Source organism: Mustela nigripes, chromosome 6 (genome assembly GCF_022355385.1).
Source record: "Mustela nigripes isolate SB6536 chromosome 6, MUSNIG.SB6536, whole genome shotgun sequence".
Lineage (NCBI taxonomy): Eukaryota > Metazoa > Chordata > Mammalia > Carnivora > Mustelidae > Mustela > Mustela nigripes.
In genome coordinates, this window is record NC_081562.1 from 26,926,584 (window position 1) to 26,942,567 (window position 15,984).

Genomic DNA, 15,984 nt, shown 5'->3' on the forward strand with positions numbered 1-15,984 from the left:
AATAAAACAAACATGCATTTGAGAGGGCAACCACTAAAAACCCCCCAGGAAGTCAAGTCCTTTCAGTTTTCAGTATCTGTGTAAATTTAATAGGAATCTTGTCTGCCTAGGTGATGAAGAATAAGAATTCCAGGGCAAAAATAATTCAGGAATTTTCACCTGAAATTTCTGGGAGAAACCAATATAACTAGGAGAAGGAATTTATTAAGGGCAGATGGATCCTGGGGTCATTCTTCTTAGAGCTTAATTACCGTGTTCTGAAGCATTCTGAGATCTTAATGACTTGACTCCTTCGTATCCACTGGTGTCAAATTTAAAACCAACCACACAAAACGTTGGGGGCAAAAAGTAGTCCAGTAAACAAACTTATTAATAGAAATGAAAGTCCACAGGGAACACAGACACACACAAGTCAGGGGGATATTAAATTCCTGTGATAAGTTAACATGGATTAAGCAAAACTTTTTATAGCACAAGTTCTTAGTATCAAATTTTGAAGCACAGCAACATCTGATAATATAATTATAATATTTATATTAACTATTTCTAATAGGTTGCAAATAATGCTAAAGGGATATTTTGAAGGAAAAGGTTGATTTACTCAATAAATAACTATTGGACACCCATTCTGTTCTGAATTTGGGAGTAAAGCCAGGGACGTATCTTCCTGGAGTCCACTCTCCACCAATGAGGTAGACTTAAATTATTACATGGTAAGTTACAATAGCAGCAAATGCTACAAAAGAGTAGTTTGTTGGTCTCACATTTGGAATAGCCTTAGACTTTGTGGATACTAATAATGACAGAAGAAAATTATCAAATGTAGAACTATTTTAATATATTTAAAGTTTTTCTGAATTTTTTCACTGTACAAAGGCTTTATGGAGGCTTTAATTTTCTAAGATAACTTCTTAAATACTAAAGGTTGGAACTTCTGTTTTCTTGCTTAGGTCACCCACCCCATACTTGCAGAGAGAGTGATTGACGGGGTCTATAGCTATGCCTGTAATGTTGGCAGGAAGGTTGCATGGGACACTACTCACAGTTTTCTATTCCCCCAGCATAGCAGTATGCTCAGTGGTTAAAGATATTAATACTAGTGTTAGATTCTGGAGTTCAAGTCCAGGCTCTGTCACTTGGTAGCTGGGTAGCATGGGCAAGTTACTTAACTCTCTTAAGCCCAGTTTCCTCAGCTGAAAATGAAGATAGTAAAAGTACCACCCTCCTCAACTTATTTTTAATTTTAGCATTCAAAGTAAGATAATGCAGATAAAGCACTTGGCAGAAAATAAGTCCTCAGTAGATTTTAACTATTTTTTTCTTATTTGAAAATCTATTTGGCTTTATTAAGCAATTCCTGAGTCATACAGCATCTCATCTGCAAGTAGAGGGAAGTCCCTAGATTTTAACTATTATACGGTTACTTTAATTTTTATGACTAGAAGGTTGTCTGATCATGACCACTCTGGGCATGCTCACTGGCTTTTTGTTCTTATTTTCCAAGCGGAAGGCAGGCAGATCCCTGATTTCACACCAAATGCATTAATTTTCTAGTCTTGTATACACAGTAATCAAAGTCGGCTTTGCCTGCCCTAGTGGTCAAAAAACATGAAATTTTATCTGTTGTATGAAAACCCAAATTTGACATAGGAAAGAAAGTTTGAGAGTATCAGAGATTAATACAAGAAAGTGAAGGCTTTTAAAAGGCAAGTATGGAAAGTTGAGAATGATCTTTTTCCCTGAAGGAACAGCTGGAATGACCGCAGGTAGATTGGGACACTCATGATAGCAGCTAGTGCCAGCTACTTCTGAGTCCACTGGGGCTTTTTTCCAGCAATTTAGGAAATCCACGTGTTTTTACTTTTGTTTTTTTTTTTTTTTTGATGCTGGACAGTGTGACAGAGATGGCTAATTGCCTCAATATTCATCCCCCCCACTTTTTTTTTTTTTTTTTTTTTTTTGGTTAGAGGACAGTGATTTTTAGTTGGACCTTTGGCTTGTCAGAATATGGACTACATTTCCCAAGCTCCCATGCAGCTAGGCATGTGGTCATGTGACTGAGTTCTAGCCAAAGGGCTGTGAGGAGTGGTGTTCTTGCAAGGAAAGATGTGCTTTCCTTTCTTTTCCTACTCAGCCAGGATGTGGATGTTGTGGTGAGCTACCTGGATCATGCAGATGAGAATAACACCCTAAGAAAGGTGGAAGGAACTCGAGTTTGGACTCTATGGAGCAGCCACATTATATGAGAGAGAATAAATTCTGTTTAAGTCATGGTTACTTGGTCTCCATTACTGCAGATGTGTCTATATCATAAATAATACAGGCAGGAATGAATATGTAAGTAGAAATGTCTTCCCAGCACATCCCCCCCAACCCCAAACTTGTTCTTTCGCCTGGCTTGAATCCTGGGGGGAAAATGCTGGTGTGTGTGTTCGTATGTGTGTGTGTTTTATTTTATTCCCTGTGTGAGAATTCATTCGCTAAATACACACAGTATTTATATTGAGAGTTCCAGGCATTTAATCTTGGGTATACATATATGTATACCTATATATCAATCATAATTCCCATGTTTAATGAACATACAGTCTAGATTGGAAAATCTAATAGTATGAGAAATAATGTATGGCCAAATGAACAAGATAATGGGTATCAGAAAATTTCTGAAAGCCTGGGCTTTCTGAACCCAATGAATTACCTATGAAAATAGAAAGCTAGTCTCCAGAAGGACAACGGATGGGAGTTGACTTCATTTGATTTCCCCGTTGTTTATAGAACACCCTACTCACAGATTTCTTTCAGTTCTGGGCCAGGTTTGCCCCCTCCACGATCTTCCAGTTCTTCTTTAGCACCCTCCTCTTCCCCACCCATATAATGCCCCCCCCCCCCCCAAGCCTGGCCTTCCTTCATCCCTTTGTGGGAGGCAGGCAGCCAGCATCACTGCCTCACTTTCATAGACAGAGCAACTGAGTCATTTTGCTGTTGGTCCTGGACAAAGTTAACCAGTGAGTCATTCTAAAGTCCTAGAACCGGATCCAGATTCTCGTTCCTGGCATCATTTGTAGAACCGAATTAGATGGAAGGTTCAAGAGGATGCTGGCCTTTGAACAGCTCAGAGAGAAGTGCATTTGCGTGTGACTTGGTTAAAAACAAGGATTAATTCTCTCTTGAAACCTGCTGGCCTGAAAAAGAGAGGGGAGAAATGTATCAGTGTAACATCATCGTCATACCAAAAGGATGCTCAACTGCTCTCAAAATGTTCTGCAAGCTCTTTGGTTCATGGCTTCCTGAGTACTAGGCTTTTAAACAGAAAACATATTTGCAGCTGAGGCAATCAATTTTCTTCATCTTATAATAGTCACATATGTGAATTTAGATCTGGGAGGGAACACTTCGTTTCCTTCTTTTCATAAGAGAATCTTTAAAGTATCTAACAACAACAACAAAAATAAATTTTAAAAAGTATCTAACAGATAAAAAATGAGTTTGCTTGTGTATTAAAATTAGTAATACAAGACATTCCAAACACAAGCTGTTCATATTTAGTAGGGAGATGCTTTTTATGTACCCTTGTCTGCATAGCTTAGCATTTCCTAAAATTTCTCCTTTGCTCGTGTCTTTCTTTGCATCACACGTAACCCCATTTCTTCATCATTTCACCCACCCTCCTAGCCAACTCGATGAGAGGCTACAGGCTGTAGCTCCAGATTTGAAAGTAGCAAGAGTGTCAGTTTGAAGGCAAGTTACAGCTTTTGTATATTAAATTTAGTGACTCTATCCTTTGTTTCATAGCTATAGGAAAAGGGGACATTTTGGAAAGCACAGATAGGCTTTCTTCCAGGGAATCCAGGAACCCTTACAACTGTCTTTCTTAAAATTGTCATCTGTAACAACTCTTTGGACTCTACCCAGACACCCTGAGTTAGGGTGTGCAAAAATGGGTCGTGGGATTCTGTGCTTGAACAAGCTTCCCACGTGGTTCTTACATCCACTAACAGTTCGAGAGTCTCTGCTCTGAGGAGTCTGTGGATGGTCATTAGGGGCTCTATGAAGCCCCTTCATATGTGTACAAAGTGTGGTGTGAGTATTCATGTGCATTTTTCTAAAGGAGAGTCTCAAAGGGGTTCCTTGACCCCAGAAAATGTTACATCCCCAAATGGCCAATAAACATAGGAAAAAAGTCCTATCTCACTTATTAGCGAACAGGAACTAAAAATATATTAGTGGACAGATTGAAAAATTTGACACAGTGTTAGGCAAAGATCTAGAAAAGTAGGGATTCTCATACATTGATTATAAGAACTAATGGTTACAGACATTTTGGGGAGCAATTTGACAATAGCTAGCAAAATTTAAAATGCATTCTCCTTACAACCCACTTTTCATTAAGTACAAACTTGTGAATGTATGAATATGATGAAGCATATTCCATGGGGTATTCTTTATAGTTGCAAAAAATTGGAAATAAACAAAATATAGTATAATTAATGTTCAGTTACTATAAAGTGATTACAAGGAATGATCTAAATCCACATATTAATAATTAGTAAAATAGGGGTGCCTGGGTGGCTTAGCCAGTTAAGTGTCTTGTCTGCCTTTAGCTAAGGTGATGATCCCGGGGCCCTCATCTGGCTCCTTGGCAGCAGAAAGTCTGCTTCTCCCTCTTCCTCCCCCCGCCACTCTGTAACCCCCCCTTATGTGCTGTCTCTGCTCACTCTCGTAAATCAATCAATCGATCAATCAATCTTTAAAACAGTTTGGAAAATCATGGTTAATACATGTTTACTGGCACAGTTCTATGAGTTTTACATATATTAACAGAAAGTCTGGATCCCAAGACATAGTATTGAGTGGAAAGAGCACATCATGAAATGACACGCACCGTGATGTTACTTATGTCTGAAAGTACAGAAGAATACCTACCTTACGTGGCTTATCGATACTCGTGTAGTAAAAATATGAAAACATGAATTTCCCAAATAGACACAAAATTTTCTCTAATTGTGGTCCAGGGTGGCACTAAGGAGGGCTTATAAGACTGTAGGCATTTCAGTCTGCTTCAATTTACCAGCTATGTCATTTTCAAAAGACCCATAATTAACAAACACTTACACAGTACTGTGCTCTCATGACCCATCTGCAAGGTGTGATGACTAATTTTACATGCCCACTTAACTGGGCTACAGGGTATCCAGATAGCTGGCAAAATGTTATTTCTGGGTGTGTCTGTGAGGATGTTTCTGGAAGAGATTAGCCTTTGAATCAGGAGACTGAATGAAGATCTCCTTATCCTATGCAAGTAAGCGTCATCCAATCCATTCAGGGTCCACTGAGAGCAAAAGGGCAGAAGAAGGGCAAATTTGCTCTTTGCTTGAGGTGAAACATCTTCTTCTGCCCTCCGACATTTGTGCCCCTTGTTCTTGGGCTTTTGGATTCATACCAGGACTTAACACTGTTGGCCCCAACTTTCAGATCTCAGAATTCATGATAATTAGGGAATAGAGGGCTTGAGGTTGCCAGGCATGTGCCTTAAATTTAAAATTAAGGAAATTGGGAGAACTCAGAATATGCAGTTTTGATTCAACAAAGGCAAGTATCTTACCCTCCCTCCCCACCCCACTCCATATTTAAGAAAAAAAAAAAAAAAAAAAATGGAGGCAGGGGGAAAACCTAGGGGGGGAAAATTGCTTATGTCTACTCAGGTAATTCTCCTTTTAGGCACATTTCAAATTTAGAGCTCTTTACCTCCAACTTCTCTATCCTCTTTGTCAACAGGATCAAGTGGACATACAAGGACCTGCTCCTCCCCAAACCCCCCACACATGGATTCATCATCCTCATTTTTGTGCTACCGACCTTTGCACATGCCACTTCCTTTGCCTGGAAAGGATTTTCTGATTCTGGTTGCTTGGCAAAGCCCAGTCCTCCTTCAAGAACCAACTCCAAGGTCACCTCCTCTCTGAAGCATCCCCTGAAAGAGGATTGGCTCTGTCATCTCTACACTCATTCACCCACACGTGCTTATTGAGTGCTGTCCCTGCCCTTCAGCCAAGACCACCAGGGACATGCCAGCAGTGAAACAAGGTGGGTCTGTTTTTCATTGTCAGAGGGAAACATACTCCATGGGGCATCTCCATAACAGAACGTTATGGAGAACGTATTATAAGATTTGGGCTTTGCTTGGTTGATTTGGGGAGGGCCTAAGAAATCAAGAATCTGCTCTAGATGGGAAACCGCCAGAGAGCAAGGACAATTCTATGATTGGATTTTATGGGGGGACCTTGATTTTGTCTTTGCATAGACAGACTTATGCAGTGAGCTTGTTTTGTTGCATTTTATCATAGTTCAGAGTAAGTTTATCTGAGATTGGTGTCCTTAAAGACTGTTTCTGCGCAGCAGGAGAACAAAATGGCCTGGTTATGAGCGTCAGACCAGCTTGTGTTACTATTAGGGTCCAGCTGTGATTATTTGTGGGTGTTGGGGGCTGTGTTCTTTTTTCTTAGCACCTACAGTACAGCCTTTGTTGGATCAAGATATTGCCTGTGTGTCTTTTATATCACTCAGGATGTTGTATTGTGTAGTAGACAGTGCTGGTGGTATTCCTTAGGATCCATTCAAACCCTCCCCCACAGCGGGGCAGGCTTTAGTGAGGACTCTTGATTTGTCAAGAGTACCCCAGTGACTGGTTATGAGATGGGCACTGGAGCTGGTATTCCCTGGAAATAGACACTGAGATTTGGATGCAGAAGAGTTAGTGGGGAAGGGGCACAGGCAGCATGTAACAGAGAGAGGGAAATCCAGTGGAGCAGTGGGAGAGGTTCACCTGTTGTATGTTTGCAACAAAGGCTGCCTCTGATCCTCTAGGGGCGCTCTGGATCTGGGATGTCCCTTCTGAGAAGTCTGAGAGGTCTGAATTGAGGCAGGGCCAGGCTCTTGTACCCACTCACTGACCAGCCATTAGAGGCAGTTTCTTCCCAAAAGGGGCAGACAGCTCCTTTCAGCTAGGGCAATGCCTGCAGAGGAACTCACTTATGAACCATCACCAGTGATCACTCCTAGCAGTACGGGATGACAGCATCCATCCTGAAAGAGAAATCTGGTTGGTGTAGCCACTAAAATGGACTAACAGAAACAAGCTATATTCTTGTCTTATGTGGTTTTGGTGACAGTTCTATCCAACAAGGAATACTTGGTGGGTGAAGTGAAGAGCCTTGGGAGGCAGATAGTGTTCCTTATTTAAACACATTTCCAAGGCCAAGCCAGTTGGGGGTAACATTTTTTGGGTGCAGTGATTATTTCCAGGGAGGTCAGAAAGTTCTTGATGGTTAAGGAAAGAGAAGCTTGTTCTCCTCCATTAGACACCGGCAAGAGAGTGTATAGTTGCTAGTTGGCTCCTGAGGGCAAAACTGGCATATGGAATGGAAGAATTAAGAAACTTGTGGCAAAATGAAGGTGGCAACAGTGTGCTGGAGAGAGCCTGTGTCAGACTGCAGGTGACTATGCACATCTCTTTCTAGTCTGTGTTCAGTGACCATATGCTGGTGGCCTGAAATAGGTGTGGCGGGATACTGACAACATGGAAATGGGCGAACACTACAGATCAAGGCTTTGTTCTCCAGAGAGTCAGTTGTTACATACTTTCCAGCAAACCACTGGTAGATACTTAATCAAGCCATGCCTGAAGTCTGTCTAACCTCCAGACCTTTTGTTTACATGAGTCAATAGAGTTTCTCTATCATATAAGATATTTTGACTCCCAATTGCTACATTGTATTGTAATTTATCTGTTTGCCAATTGGTTTTCTCCAATAAGCTGAAAGCTTCCTGAAAGTCAGGGCACAGATTTGTCTGTAACTTTTCAGTGCCTAGAACATAGTCAGCCTCCCACATACACTGAATATACAAAATAGAATGATCCTTGAGCTGAAGAGTACGGAGCAAGCTTTGATAAAAAGGAAATGGTGACATTTAAGATGAGTGACATTACAGATGTTCAAACTAGTCCATTTTGCTGCCTAAAGAAATTACACTCCAGAGTTGAGGGAATCATGACAAGTTGTGTTTATGGGAGAGAAGATGATAGACAAGATAGACCAATGCCCATCTGATTTTTTTAAAAAAGAGGAAGGTAAGTTCTGCAGGTGGTATAGTTTCTTGATTATCTCACATTAATATGCTCATTAATAGCAACAAAAAAGTATAAAAATAGTCAAGGCTTTGCATGATATGCCATGACTGTGAATTAAATGTAACAGGGATAAAGGGGAGGAACTGTATTTGCATCCAGAGCACCAATGGCACATTTTCAGGGTGTGACATGGCTTAGCAATAATATGTGTGACAAAGGCAGAGAGATTTTATTTGAAAATAAATCTGGTTTGAGTCACCTATGTGATGTGACCACGAAGAAGGCCACTGCAGTCCTGGGTTACATTAAATTAAGCTTTGTTTGGTCTTGTGACTTAGTGAGTGGTGTGCAAGTCTTATCTGATGACCTAAACAGAAACAGATCCAGCCTGAACACCACAGTGAAAAATTACTTGTTCTTCCTCCCTCAAACCTGGCAGAGTCTTATTGAGAAACCAGTGTGTGTGATTCAGTCAAGGGTAGTACCTGCTTATGAATCACATTTGTGGCTGCAGGGAGAGTAAGGTCCACCCGGGTCAAGTGACCTGTCTGTCTTTTCATGTGCCATTACCACGCTGTATTAATTTTAGAGACATTGTGCTGCATGACTATCTGATAGATCCAGTCCTCCTGCATAGCTCCTCCTATTTAGTGTTTCTGAGAAGATTTTTGATGGTGTTGATGATCTATAGGCTCTTGCCCTCTCTGACATGTATCTTCCCATTTCACACCAGTGGAATGTGTGTGCGTATGAGGAAAAGGAAACTGTGCTCTGGGCATTCAGCTCAGTCTCTCTCTCCCTGCTGCAGTGGTCTTCTCTTTCCAGGAGACTCGGTGAACATGGGCTCTGCTGACAGACAGCCACAGTCCGACGTCTATTCTTGGCTCAACTGCTCATCATTGCGATCCTGGACAAGTTCCCGAGAATCCCTAAGCCGCAGTTTCCTCATCTATAGAGTGGGCAAAATGATGCCTTCCACAGAGTGAGGATGAAGGGAAATGATACGCAGAGCAGAAAGCACTTAGCCCAGAGCCTGGCACAGAGAAGGGTCTCCACAGGTGGCAGCCATGTTTGCTGGTGCGCCTGTAGCAGATGTTGCTTTGCTATTATGGTTCCTGTTATCATTATCATCAGCAACTCCTTTATTTCTTTCCTTCCAATTTATGCATTTGAACAGGGGAAAAAAGACCTCTCTGTTTTACCTAACCTTTCCTTAGAATCTTGCTTTTCCTTATAGTGGGAAGGCAGGCCAGCTGACTGCAGTGATGTCCGCATTGTGACTTTGTCACCATAGAAATCACAGATCTTTTCATATCACCCAATAGCTGTTGCAGACATCTCAAAACACCTCCTGTCGCTCTTTGAAATGACGGTAGGGTAGTCATTTGACCCTTCATCAGATCTCAGTACTTAAAGCATTGATGTAGGAGTACAAATAGGGCCATGACATACTATTTAAATATTTGATAACCATAGCAATGTAGTTGTTCCCTTTTATGGTTTTATGTATTTAAGGATTTTATTTTATTTATTTATTTGACACAGAGAGAGAGATCACAAGTAGGCAGAGAGGCAGGCGGGGGGTGGGGGGGGGAAGCAGGCTCCCCACCGAACAGAGAGCCTGATGTGGGGCTCGATCCCAGGACCCTGAGATCATGACCTGAGCTGAAGGCAGAGGCTTTAACCCACGGAGCCACCCAGGTGCCCCATATAGTTTTATGTATTTAAAACGTGATTCTGAGAAGGTATCTGTAGGCTTGACCAGCCTGTCAGCAGGAGCCATGGCGTATAAAGGGCTAAGTGCTCCTGTGGGGGTGCCATGTTGCCTCTTCTGGCTGGTCTGCTCAGTTGGTTAAAGAGCAGTGAGGGTCATAGGGGCTCTTGTAGGTCAATTCACCTCACTTCATTCTATTCCTCAGCCCCAGAGACTGGGCAGCAGGTCCAGAGACACAAAAGGGGGTGAGACCCACCAGAACACACCCACCTCTTTGGCAGGTAACAGGATGCCCTGTGGATGGCGGATAAGGCTTGGCATAGCATTCTGGGAGGGTTGAGCCATTCGGATAGGAAAGCTGATAGGGGGCAAAACATAATAAAGGCAGAAATGAATTGCTTGTAACTGATGGTGGGCGCTGTGACTGATCAGCAGTTCTTTATTCTGTCTCTCTCAGTCCCGGCCTTTTGTTCTACGTCAGTAAGACTCTGCACTTCCTATTCCTTTCCATCCTCATTCCCACTCATTTCTCTTTCTCCATCTTGTCTCTGCTTCTCTCTCTTTCTTTCTCTCATTTTCCTCCTTCTCTAATTCCCTTTCCCCCACTTCTTTAGGAAAGAAGAGGTAGAAAATTCTGAGTTTAGTCTTGGGCACATAGTGGACATTCTTTTCCATGCTGACCTCATGTTCTTGACACTGACACTTGTTGGCTTTGAGCCTGTGCTCACGCCCCTTACTGTCCTCACACACGCATGTGCACGTGGCACACACATACATACACGTACACGCTCTCCCTCTCCTTCTCTCTGACACATACTCACACCTCAGAAAGATTATATTGATAATACCCTAGGGTATTTCCAAATGCCAGTATTCATTTTGGGAGCACACTTGTCTCTCTTGCTTGGAACAGACTGGATTTTCCACTGGCTCAGAGTTTTGAAGTTCTTCCGGCTGACGGAGGAGTGAGAGACTCCAGGGGACCAGCCATATGTCAGACCGCTATCAACTTTCTGCTCAGAGGGTCGTGCTTACTAGAGCAGAACATTTGTTGAAAGATTTGCAGCCACATTTGGCCCAAGCAGCTCTTGTTGTTCTTCTAAAATAAAACTTGCTGGGGAAAGGGGCTTCTATTGCGGAGAGACCAGGTGTCGAGTGAGAATAGACCCTACCAGGCTGACCGGGCCATCAGAAATAGATGTTTCTGAAGCCCAGAGAAAGGAAGGTTTTAAAACCAACCTATCCCCAAAGGACAAATAAGTCTCACTCAGTGTCAGTAAATTAACTGGAATTCACTTTCAATTTGGAGTGGCAGCTGAAGCCTCTTATTTCTCAAAACTGGACTCAAGGCTGCCTTTATGCATAGGCAGACTTGAGCAGTTCCTCTCATATTCCTTGAATTTAGCTGTTCCATGAAATATCCTTAAAGGAGTTCAAAAACAGCCATTCCACATTAGAGCTATGGCTTGAAATCCTCATCCTGTGAGAGTTGACTCACTGACTTTAATTCACACTAAAGTGTGAATGACTAACCCAAGATCCTTCCTTTCCTTTCTTGCAGACAATTAAATAAGAAATATGGGTAAGAAACAGAGAAGGGGGGAGAGTCAGAGAGAAAGAGGGGAAGGGGGAGAGAGAGAGAGGCAGACGTTAGAGATGAAATGAATGGAAGGACATAGAAAAATAGGACACTGGAGTTTTTACGACTATAAATTTTTAACTTTATAACTTTATGGAATTTATAACTTATATGCTCAGAGTTTGTCCCAATTAATTTTCAGGAGGCAATTGCTTAGTTTAATTATGGATAAGTTTTTAACACTCACTTTTTAAAAATTAACATATGATATATTATTTGCCCCAAGGGTACAGGTCTGTGAATTACCAGTCTTGCACAATTCATAGCACTTACCACAGCACATACCCTCCCCAATGTCCATAACCCAGCCACCCTATCCCTAACCCCCCACCCCCAGCAACCCTCAGTTTGTTTCATGAGATTAAGCGTCTCCTATGGTTTGTCTCCCTCCCGATCCCATCTTGTTTCATTTTTTCCTTCCCTACCCTCCATAACCCCCTGCCCTGACTCTCAAATTCCTCATATCAGTGAGATCATATGATAATTGTCTTTCTCTGATTGACTTATTTCACTCAGCATAATACCCTCTCGTTCCATCCACATCATTGCAAATGGCAAGATTTTGTTTCTTTTGATGGCCGCATAGTATTCCTGTGTGTGTGTGTGTGTGTGTGTGTGTGTGTGTGTGTGTGTGTACCACATCTTCTTTATCCATTCATCTGCTGATGGACATCTGGGCTCTTTCCTTAGTTTGGCTATTGTGGACATTGCTGCTATAAACATTTGGGTGCATGTGCCCCTTTGGACCACTATATTTGTATCTTTAGGGTAAATATCCAGTAGTGTGATTGCTGGGTCATAGGGTAGCTCTATTTTCAACTTTTTGATGGACAGCCATGCTGTTTTCCAGAGTGGCTGCACCAGCTTGCATTCCCACCAACAGTGTAGGAGGGTTCCCCTTTCTCCTCATCCTCGCCAACATCTGTCATTTCCTGACTTGTTAATTTTAGCCATTTTGAGTGGTGTGAGGTGGTATCTCATTGTGGTTTTGATTTGTATTTCCCTGAAGCCGAGAGATGTTGAGCACTTTTTCATGTGTCTGTTGGCCATCTGGATGTCTGCTTCACAGAAATGTCTATTCATGTCTTTTGCCCATTTCTTGATTGGATTATTTGTTCTCTGGGTGTTGAGTTTGATATGTTCTTTATGGATTTTGGATACTAGCCCTTAATCTGATCTGTCATTTGCAAATATCTTCTCCCATTCTGTCAGTTGTCTTTTGGTTTTGTTGACTGTTTCCTTTGCTGTGCAAAAGTTTTTGATCATGATGTAGCACTCACTTTCAAACTGGACTTTATATTCATTGATTTTCTTAGCCTCTCATATGAGAAGCTCTTTTAGTGGGTAAAATGGGAGGGTAGCAAGAGAGAGGAGAAGGCACTGAACCGGATCAGAACCATTGGTCAGGGGATGATGTTTCATCACCTTCCATGTCATTTCATCAGCTATCATTTCAAACCAGTTAAAATGCTCTTCCCTTCTGCTTCACAGTAAACCAATCTAGGGAGAATTCTTTCACTTCCCCAAATCATCATTCTTTAAGTGGAATTTTTTTGAACCATTTGATGTTGATTTCTAGTCTGCATTCCATTTGGTTCCTATATGGGTTGCTAAGCAAAAAGGCATAATACGTCACATGTTCCCCATATAAATGTCACCTGACAGTAGCCATTCAGTGATCTCCGGGTCAAAAGAAGGGTCACCACCAGCAGAGAAGTATCACTTCTGACACAGGATGTGCTGTATTCCACGTACACGTATTGCATTCATTAAGCAGTTTGTGGAGGTTTTCAGGAACTTGTGAGCAGGCTCTGTGTCAGCTTTGCAGGGAAAGTCACTTTGTACTCAGCCCAGCTTCTTAGCTACCCATGCAAGAAGGTCAAAGACATGGAAGAGGAGGAGATGGGCTCCAGGGCACCCTCTGCCTTGAGAAGCTTCTCCCTCTGACATCTGGAAGTGGTTAAGTTCAAGGTTGCTACCTTCAGACAGAGACTGGAGAGAAGTTGTCTTCAGATTCCTCTCCCTTTGGGAGGACAGTGAGTGAGACCAGCCTCAGAGTCCCTTTCCATTAAGTTGTTGGGTAGAAGTTGGTCAGAAATGTCTGTCTGATTAATTCCTAATCTTTCTGACTTTCAAGATAAAACTGCAACAGTTTAGTACTGTCAACTCAAGCATTATATGTTTTATATTTATATATGTTTTATTATTTTCTTGCTTATTCTGGACAGTATCATTGATTCTTTTTACTGCACAGTCTGGACCTACCTCGTGATCTCCCATTGTTACTCTTGCTGACATTTATCCTCTGCTCTCACAGTGGTTCTCGCAGTGTGGGTCCCTGACCAGCTGCATCAGCATTCCGAGCCTGGGGAGTTAGAATAGCAAATTCTCAGACCTTACCCAGGACCTAAAGATTGGAACGTCTGGTAGTAAGGCCAGTAATCTGTGTTTCAACAGGTGCTCCAGGCAGTGCTGATAGACCCTCAATTTTAGAGCCACTGACTTGGAGTTAATGAGCTTTTCATTCATTTAACAGCAATAGTCCTACATGCACTCTCTCAGAGGTCACTCTCACCCACCTCTGCTTTAGAGCTGGAGAAATGGAGCCTCGGAAATATGATGGGGAGGGTCCACGACCATGCTACTCTCCTCTTCTGGTTTTCCTTTCTCTGTATTTCAGAGGTTATCACAGGATGCCTCTGCCTTTGTTGGCATCCAGAAGGGAGTTATCCTAGAACACCACTCAGAACACTTCCCCACAGCCTCAGGAAGGAAAGCACCACTGGTCAGGCTGTCGAGTGATGGCTGATTGACAGCTGGCCTCATCTTCGACCTCAGCATCCTGGCTCCGGGGAGCTCTCCTCCTCCTCTCAATCTCTGTTCCCCCCTCTCTGTGCCGTTGCACCTGCTGAGATCAGCGCTACGCTGCGGCTGCCTGTCTTTGCAGAGGAGCTGCGTGGTCTGACAGAGTTGGATGGACGGAAGGGCCTCTTCTTGGAAATGGGCTCTCTTCAGGTTCAAAGTCTTGGGAGATTGTCCCCTAGGGCATAGGGCAAAGGCTTGTGTGTTTATACAGGGCATCGACTTAGAGTCAGGACCAGAGTTTTATGAACGGAAAGGGGATTTTGTTGTGTTTTGCATTTATGCTGAATCTTTTAGGGAAGTTGAGTGGTGTGATAGAGAATCTATGATGAAAGGAAAAAAAAAACAATTTTAGTGAACTCAGTGTAAGTTCACTTGTAAATATAATACTTCCATTTGTTGTTACTCCATTCCTAAGTTTCATACATATAACCTTAGATTGAGAATCCTTTTTATGAACAATGGTTGTTGCTTTCCTTCAACGAGACTCAGAAACTTCATAGCTATCATTGTGATGTAGGTTCTGGCTGCCATTCACAGGGTAGGTGGTGACTTCTGTTAGTTGATGATTGTTGATGGACGGTATGTGCCCCTCATTCTGGGGTGCCCCCCCCACACATACATATGCATATACATATGGGCACACACACACACATGCACATACATACACAGAACCCCTTACGTCTTTTTAACTTCCAAAAGTCTTTAGACATAAAATTTCCCTTAACCTAAAATTTAAAGAAAAATTCTGAAGTAATGGATGGAAGCCATTCAGGCCGCTTGATGGTTTAAAGCAAGGCTGATATTCCTGCTTTTTGAAAAGCTTATTTCCAGAATAAAGCTAAGTGGGCAAAGGAAGACCTATTTCTCCCTGCTGAATAGGAAGCAAACTTAAACATATTAAAAGAGGTCTCCAAGGTGCTATACTGTTTGGAAAGTGATGCCACAGACCCCGAGGCTATTCATGTTAAGCCTGAACACATAGTCACAATGTGGATTAAGCAAGGCCATGGTAAAATTGACTGACGGTGAGTCAGCAGGAGTTTGTGAACCATTCATTCCCCTAATAAAACATCTGCCTCTCTCATAAAACATCTCTTTCCTCTCTCTTTTGACCTTGAACAGTCTGTAAAGGACAGTGTCCTTCCTTTGGGGATTATCTAATCTCTTAGAGAAAGTGCCTTGCCCTCATATATTGCTGGTGGGAATGTAAAATGGTACAGTTGCTGTAGAAATACTTTGGCAATGCCTTAATAAGTTAAACACAAAGCTATAATGTGTGTTTATGACCCAGAATATTCCACTCCTAGATATATAATCTAAGATAGTTGGAAACATACGTTCATGCGAAAACTTACACATGAATGTTCATAGAAACATTATTCATAACAGCCAAAAAGAGGATACAACCCAGATGTCCATCAACCGAGGAAAAGAGAAATGTGGTAACCATACAATGGATATTATTCCACCGTTAAAAGGAATATGATATATTGACCTGTGCTACGACACACATGAACCTTGAAAACATTATGTCAAGTAAAAGAAGTCAGAGACAAAGGCTGCATGGTGTGTGATTCTGTTTGTATGAAACGTCCAGAACAGGTAAATCCATGGAGATGAAAAGTAGATTAGTGGTTG

General features: G+C 42.1%; 1 long non-coding RNA gene across 5 annotated transcripts in view; it reads left to right on the forward strand.

Moving 5' to 3' along the window:
* Nucleotides 1–15,984, forward strand: part of LOC132019365 (uncharacterized) — a 209,840-nt gene that overhangs the window by 148,632 nt on the left and 45,224 nt on the right. For all 5 annotated transcript variants that reach the window (XR_009404746.1, XR_009404745.1, XR_009404742.1 and 2 more), the window contains one exon: nt 5,776–6,084. This is a non-coding gene — a long non-coding RNA (uncharacterized LOC132019365). The remainder of the gene's footprint in view (nt 1–5,775; nt 6,085–15,984) is intronic.